General features: G+C 42.0%; 1 protein-coding gene across 1 annotated transcript in view; it reads right to left on the reverse strand.

Moving 5' to 3' along the window:
• pvalb7 (parvalbumin 7) overlaps positions 1-8,375 on the reverse strand; it is a 31,979-nt gene that overhangs the window by 9,035 nt on the left and 14,569 nt on the right. The gene's annotated exons all lie outside the window — the stretch shown is intronic.

An 8,375-nucleotide genomic window follows, 5' to 3' on the forward strand; every position in this document is an offset into this window, starting at 1 on the left:
GACACTCCAGCATTTTCGTGTTTATAGCTAATCCATATATTTTGTGAAACAATTATGTCAGCACTAGGGATTGGTACCGAAACCCGGTCTGTCAGTCAGTCACACACACACACACACACACACACACACACACCACAACAAGCGCGGCGCACGCACACAGTACGAAAACTGCCACTTAATAATAAAGAGTGACAATGGAGAAAAGATTTGCTTAATAATGTTTTCATGCACATTTTATCTTACCAAACATTTCTAATTTGCAATATTATTAAGACGTTTGTCTGTGAGATCTGCGAGAGCTCTCATGCGCGCCGCGGACGCTGTCTGTCAGTCACACACACACAACAAGAATGAGCGCGGTGCACGCACACGCATAAGGGGCCGTTAACATATCGCGTCTTTTGCGTGCTCAAGTTCGTTATTTCAAATGTAGGCGCACGGTATGTGCGCTCATAATGGAAGCGACGCAGTCGCGACGCGCATCGAGTTAAAAACATCTCAACTTTTCAGAATGCCGCAAGCGCACCACAGGTCATGTAGCTTCCTTACCTTTTCCTTAACAACGTTGAAAGTTCAGCCAAGATGAAGGAACAGCTGATCATAGCTGTATGTAGATTTTTTTATTAATTTTGTAGCAGAGCTACTGCAAGCAATTTTTTGTGCTGCAAATCCATATATCCATTGCTAAAATTTCCGCGTCTTCATGGAGAAAGCGGGTCATGGTAGCTTAGCAAACGGCAGACACATCAGGAGCGCAAGTGCCGAAGGATTTGTGAAAAAAATCAGAAAGCGGCGCGCCTAGCGTTTTCCACACGTTTTTTAGACACGATATGTGAACAGCCCCTTACAGTACAAAAACTCCCGCTTAATACAAAGATCAACGATGGCAGAGAGAGCAAAACGTTCCAAAGTGTGGTTATACTTCACTAGAGTTGATGCAGACAACACTCGTTATCATAAGTGCAACACATTTTTGCATATAAGGGCAGAAACACAAGCAATCTGTCAAAGCATCTTTCAAAAGTCCATTATGTGCAGACAGAGAAATGCAAAGTTTTTGACTGCCTAACACAACACAAAGTACCGATAAGTATACCGTTAAAGTACCAGACCGCTAAACAGTATCGGTAAGAGTAGTAATACCGTTAAAACCTTAACGATTTCCATCCCTAGTCAGCACCCCACGTCTCGACCCAATTCAGACCCTACTATGTCACGTAACAGCTACAACAATGGTGTACTACATGCTTGTGTTCGTGCTGCAGAAGCTACTGAGCCTATTAGCTTTACTAAAGCAAAATAAAAATTACTAAAATAAAAATGTTTGTATACAGCACGCAAGGTTTATGCACATGCTCCAAGTCTTCTTCTGTGTTTTCAGTGTATTTCTGAGGCAGAATTAGAGTGACACATACTGGTCTGGCATGTTTACTTAATTGTTTTGAGTGAGTTTCAGTGGTTTCGTGTGTGCACAAGTATTTCGATGACACTGTGTTTACAGAATTTTTTTAGAGTTCATAATTCACAATTCTGACTTGTTCTTCTGAGAAAAAAGATATATAAATTTGAACTCCTGAACTTTCTTCAGAATTCTGCAATATTTCCAAATGTAAAACTTCAAAACTACAGAGTGCTGTATTATTTTCCAAATTGCGATATCATACAACTACATGTTGGTGACATCAGAGTTCATGTGTGAAATGAGGTAACATTCAATGGTCTTTTTTTCTCCCAAATAGTTGCAAGTTGAGACTTCCTAGGTGGAATGCAACATGCCATAAGTTATATCTTTAAGCTTTTGTCATCACCCTGGTGTTGAAATATATTTGTCCAGGATTTACGGTGACTGAGCCACGTGCCCCACCAAAAAAAAAAACGGGAAGGGTTTCACTCATACATAATGCATACTTAAAAACAGTTGACGAAAGACAGGGAGAACCTCCTTACACATGTTTACACACAACACCAGTGCATAGTGGGTATACATAGCCCTGCGTGATCCCCTGTAATGTGACACTGTATTCACAATAACATCTATATCAAACCAGCTGGGTCTCAGATGTCCCTTGTCCTATAAATCACTTTCTATAGCTGTGCTAGCATTCCTCAATCAGCTTATTTCCCTCTTTGCAGATAAATTACCCATTTCTACTCAAGGTTTTTTAGTACAGTATGTACTTGAGCTTTAACCAGTGATATGTCGCTTCTTTTCTATTTCTTGGTGAAGAAAATGTATTGGTTCCCTTTCAAGGGAACTTCGAACTGCGTCCTCTAGGGGTTGCTATGGGGAACACCTCCTCATGACCCATGTCTGAAGCATACATTGAAAAAACACCAACGAGTTGGCCGGCAACAGCCTCTGACGTCACTACCGTCACGACTATAAATAGGCACTGGGAGAACACATCATTCTCTTCTTCGTCTTCACTGACTGTTCTGTTTGAAGCGTGCATCTGAAAGAACTGGTAAGAGTGATCTTTCTCTGTCTATCATGTGACTACTAGCAAGCGTTAAGACAATGTGTGCATCCGTGTCGGCGTTATTTGACACTCGATGACACACACAATCCTTGCATTATTTCTTTGGGTGAAGAGCAGGCACACGATGTCTTTGAGGAGTCAATCTGCTTTCATTGTGAGCATTGTTTCAATGAAAAACCTTCACACTCATTCATCTCTCTTTCTGAGGAAAAAAGAAAAAAAAGGCAGCCATCTGCTTCCTGCCGATCAGGAACCACTGCTGCTGAAGCACGGAGGAGAATGAGCTCGTGAGAATTACAGGTGGATCTGTCTGAGTGGTATAGAGAGGGACTTTCCCTTTTGTGCTCGTTGGCGGTAAATATGATGTTATATAGAGGTTAGTGCTCTGCTGGGTTTTTTACCCAGGAAGAGCAGGAGATATTTGAGGATGGTGAAGAAGCCGAGGCTGAGCCTTCTCAATACTCCTGCTCTGCGTATGTAGAGCTGTTGGAGGTTATGGATCGAGCCACAGCAAAGTTGGACTTGACATGAAAGCGCGCTAACAAGGTGATGCCGTGAGGCCGCCTCGATGAGCGTTATCTTTCTGACCATAGCCCTCCAGCTCAGGTGAGCCTTCCATTTCTGCCTGATCTCCATACAGACATCAAAAAGAAATGGAAGGGGCCTATCGGCATAAGAGTTGTGCTGACATCGAGGCAATGCACAATGGCGGCTTTCTTTCTGCTGGGGAGACATCCTCTCTTAATCTCCATCCTTACCATCTAAGCCCCTTCAAGAAATACATCTCGCTTAAATGGCAAGGCATACGTGGCAGCAGGTCAGGCTGTGGCTTCATTACACACGATGGTGGTGCTTCAAGCATATCAGACTGATCTGCTTAGAGACCTGGATAGAGGCAAGAGCCTTTCTCCTGGATCAGGTAGCCGAGCTGCTCCGCACCACAGATCTCTCTCCATGCTACCAAGCAGGCTGCCTCCACCATGGGCAGGACTATGGCGGCCATGGTGGTAGCGGAGAGACATCTGTGGATGAACCTGGCAGACATCTGAAAGAAAGAAAAGGCTTTCTTCTCAATGCTCAGGGTTTGCCTTCTGAACTTTTAGGTATTTCCATTGAGATGGTGATCGAGAAGTTCAGGAAGACGAAGGCGTGCTCTGCTGCTTTCAGATACTTCATTCCACGAAGGTCCAGGTCTGAGCCCCTACAACACAGGGGTCCTGGCCTGTCTCAATCTGAGGATCAAAGACGGGCACAGAAGGCTAGTGTTGTGATTTGTGCTCCTCTCCCACCTGTGGGCAGGGGTAAGAAGAATCATGGGTCACGATAGGTAAGCAGAACCTAAGGGATGTGATCCAGATAAGGCACTCTTTCTCTTTAGGGATTTTTAACTTCTGTTTTTATCCTCCTCCTTCTAATTCCCTGTAACCACCAACTCTCAACCTGATCAAGGTTAGGTGGAAACCTCTCACATAATAGTCTCCTACGCTGGATCTATGATGTTTTTGGCTGGTTCTATTTTCATAGGAACCACCTTACTGATGGTCCGGACTAAAAGGAGGTGCCCCTTGAGCTGGGCTCCAGCGCAGGAGGGTGGGTGAGTATGTAACCTTTCTGTATGTAGTTATATGTATTAAATTGCTGGTGGTTATGTGTCTTCTAATAAGCTCTGTGAGTTTTCTTTGCAGAGCTCAGTTACAGTGTTTACTAAGCACTCGTCAGCACCAGCCATCCGGCTTTATGTTCCGTTTTTAGGCAGCTGAGATCACAGGTTTCTGCGGGAGCCTCCTTCAAGCCTGGAACAGCACTGCAGAGAATACACTTCAAGCAACGCTTCCCTTAACATGAGGGGCTATTTGGGTGATTCTCGTGGTAGTTAAGCAGCGCTCAAATTTTCAAAAAAGGGTTGCCTATGAGTGCGCTACTCTCTTTCCGAATTCGGAGTACTCATTTCATGTGAGACTGAGTTCTCTGGTTTTTCCCCAGAGTGCTCCAGTATTATTTCAACAGATCGAGTTGATGATTTTTAAACATGTTGTTTTTGAGATGCATGATCTGAGCTGCTCTAACAGAGTGCCACGAGAACCCCTCCTTAGAACAGTATTTTGAAAATCCATGCTATGGTAAGTGTGCACGTGAAGTCTTTGCGCACTTTCTGAAATTCACACTGTGGTAAGTTTGCACACTAGTATTCTGTGTTCTTTCTAAAATCCTATATGGTGAGGGCTTTGCGTGGTTGCTTTGTGCTCTTTCTTGACTTGGTAAAAGCCCCATTCATCTTGGGCACCACTCCGCCTATGTATCCTCGGATATCTATCTAAACAGGGTGTTGCTACATGAGATCTGTTGAGACAGCTCCTTCAGCAAGCATATGCAAAAGCTAGCAGTAGCCCCTGTGTGACAGGCAAGACTTGGTATAAAATACTAGGTTCTTAGCAGTATCACTTTAAAGGATTCTTTCTTGATTCCATGGCTTCAATTTGACCCTAGGCTGAGGCCCTAACAATTAAGTTGGGTATGTAGCTTAGGCCTTTGGCCGTAAGGGGTACTGCCATAGACAGCCGTCTAAATATCCCAGGGGCAACTCCCATGGAAATGGCAGAGTTCGTACTTAGTGTTCGACATGATTCTGGCCTGCACTACCCTCAGCACGGCAGCGTGGGTAAACTGTTCCCCATAGTGACACCTAGAGGACGCAGTTCGAAGTTCCCTTGAAAAGGAACGTCTCAGGTTACGAATGTAACCATGGTTCCCTGAGTAGGGAACGAGACACTGCGTCCTCTAGCTCCCTGCCATGCTTCGGAAGCATGAGATCCTGAGAATAAGTGAATGACGTGTTCTCCTGGTGCCTGTTTATAATCCCGCCGGTTGTGACGTCAGAGGCTTTCGCCAGCCATGTATGCAATGTATGCTTCAGACACGGGTCACGACAAAGTGTTCCTCATAGCGACCCCTAGAGGATGCAGTGTCTCGTTCCATACTCAGGGAACCATGGTTACATTCGTAACCTGAGATGTTTCCTCATGTTGGTGGCAGTTAAGGTGGGGGGCCACAACCATCTCCACACTCTGTGACAGTGTTGGGTCTGTGTTGGTGTAATATGTATAAGCAGGTGTTCGTGAGTTTTGTTTTTTAATACAGTGTATATTTGATGCATCGCGACTTCTACAGTGTTGGTCACAGTGCAGCCTGTCGTATCGAGATTAATGTGAATGACTGTGTGTGCTTGTCAACTCTCAGCAGTTTCTCTTTGTCACCTTGGAAAGTGGTACTCAATCCTGTCATCTCAACTGATGTGAAATATTTACAGCATAAACACACAGACCAGACCCCAGACCCCCCAATATAGTAAAACTGCACATTTTAGAGTGGCCTATTATTGTGGCCAGCCTAAGGCACACCTGTGCAATAATCATGCTGTCTAATCAGCCTCTTGATATGCCACACCTGTGAGGTGGATGGATTAACTCAGCAAAGGAGAAGTGCTCACCACCACAGATTTAAACAGATTTGTGAACAATATTTGAGAGAAATAAGCCTTTTGTGTACATAGCAAAGTCTTAAATCTTTCACTTCAGCTCATGAAAAATGGGAGCAAAAACAAAATTGTTGCATTTATAATTTTGTTTAGTGTATATATTTTAATGGTTTTCATGGGTCAGAACAAGAAACGGATCCCCGACAAGGCAAAAATCTTCCTTTTAGGGATTCCCTTTTAACACAGCACTTCCCATCTTTTACATTTCTAAATATTGTTACTGTGGCTTGATCCTGCCTGCATGACTAATTTAGTCTCTCTTTCTCTCTCTCTGTACTGTCTGACCCTCTGTTCTCTCACCATGCAAGAGTGTTTCACTATTTCTTCCAGCCCTATTACATTACCCTGCCTCAGCAATACTCACACACAGGGCTGGCTGTGGAAAAGAAAAACGAAGACAGAAAGAAAGGCAGAGGGAGACAGAAATAGAAAGAAAACGGATCCACAAATGGACTGTCCTTCTGCTAATAAATAAGAAGTGATGAGAGGACGGAGAAGGGGGATGAAAATGGTGGATTGGTCAAAAGGAGCATACAGTTGTTCACAACAAAATGTGCTACTTTCCCATTATTCTTCTATGTAAATGTGCTAGGATAAACAAACGTATTTGACAGCTGCACTCCCGCCTTGCTAAAAACATGGAGTTCAGGTTCAATTAATAACCTTGCTTTTCAATTGAGACACGACATGACAAAACAAAAAACGCTACATTATAATCAGTATCAACAACTTCATTCATTATGACATTGATTATAAAGTGAATAGTTTTGGTCCTGTATCGGTCAATACAGCATTTCACAATATCCGCACATACTGTATATGCCGATACCAAAATTAGTTGAAGCGATCTTATTTTAGACTAATGTGACTGACATCAGTTTTAAAGTCAACATTCAATTATTTTTGCAACACATTTTAATGACATAAATGCAAGGCAGGGTTGTAATAACAAAATATAACTGTTTTTGACAGCCCTAATCAGTACACATCATTATATAATTGCATGTTATGCATACATAAAGCATAACTCTTTCCAGGACTTTATGAAGTGAGTAGAAAAAAACGTGTCCTCTGACCTACCTACTAATACAAGCGCATAACACTGTTTGGAAAACAATCTCCAGATTCAAAGAAGCCCTGTCAATCAAATCTTTACACTGTCCTAGTCTCGCTTTGTGACAACATATGCGCGAGCAGTAAACATAGGCATGTGTGTAACCTGTAGCTTGAGTTTTCGACATGAGGCAGCGAATGGCCTTGAATTGAGATCATGACACAGTCGCTATTTCTTGCTGAAGTTGCAATGTGAAACCTCTCTCTCTTTCCCTCTCTCTCTCTCTCTCTCTCTCTCTCTCTCTCTCTCTCACACACACACACACACACACATGATCCCTGGAGCTGGAAGCAAGAAAACAAACCAAACAAACAAACAAACAAAAAAAAAATCATCACAGCTGCCATGACCTTGAACTTAATGTAGCGTCTATGTGTATGTATATGATTGCAATGTTGTAAGGTTCACCCTCTTGGATTAAAACTGCTGTGACACTGTTGCCATTCCCAGGCTGAAGGGACCTTAGAAGTACATTTACAGTGAGATAGTAATATGAACAGAACAGTAAATATACAGTCTGTTACAAATTCCCATAAAAGACTGGCCTGCCAACATAGTGTTGCTATATATAGTTTATATACTGTTATATACAAGAGTCTTATATACATCTTGACAACATTTATCTGTTTATGACCGTTAAACCAATTGTTACTTTGCAGATGGTCTGTTTGGTGCCACCTAGCTGTCAATCATTTCACTGCCTTCACAAGCCTGTAATTGAACTGATGTTCCTTGGTTGGAATAGATAACTCAAAAATAAAATAAAACCCTAAATAAACAATCTCCTCGTCCTCCTGCAATTTTAAAACATTTTTCTGCTATTTATTATAGACTACATGTGTTAAGTGAACCTTTAAAGTTTAAGTGTGTAATTTCTGATTATACTGTTACAGTGGCACCAAATATAAATGCTGAATTTATTATTGTTTTTCAAACACGTTTCCAAAATAGGTAGCCTATTATTTATAAAATAATAGTGATAATAAAATTGAATATTTATTAATGTATTATTAGTTATCACTGTGGCCATATCAAAATCCTTTTTGATTTGTTTTTTATTTTTACCAATATCGTGAGTAGTGGGCGGGGCTATCTGTTTACAGACTGGAGTAGAGCATTCAATATTTTTGCAACTCCATTTAGTGACAATAGCATTGTGCAGAAATTGCAACATAAAGATTAAAGATAAGATAAAGACAACTTTGATACTGAAATGTTTTGTGACCTGTGCAAGAAATTAAATATA

The sequence above is a fragment of the Carassius gibelio genome, chromosome A22 (genome assembly GCF_023724105.1).
Source record: "Carassius gibelio isolate Cgi1373 ecotype wild population from Czech Republic chromosome A22, carGib1.2-hapl.c, whole genome shotgun sequence".
Lineage (NCBI taxonomy): Eukaryota > Metazoa > Chordata > Actinopteri > Cypriniformes > Cyprinidae > Carassius > Carassius gibelio.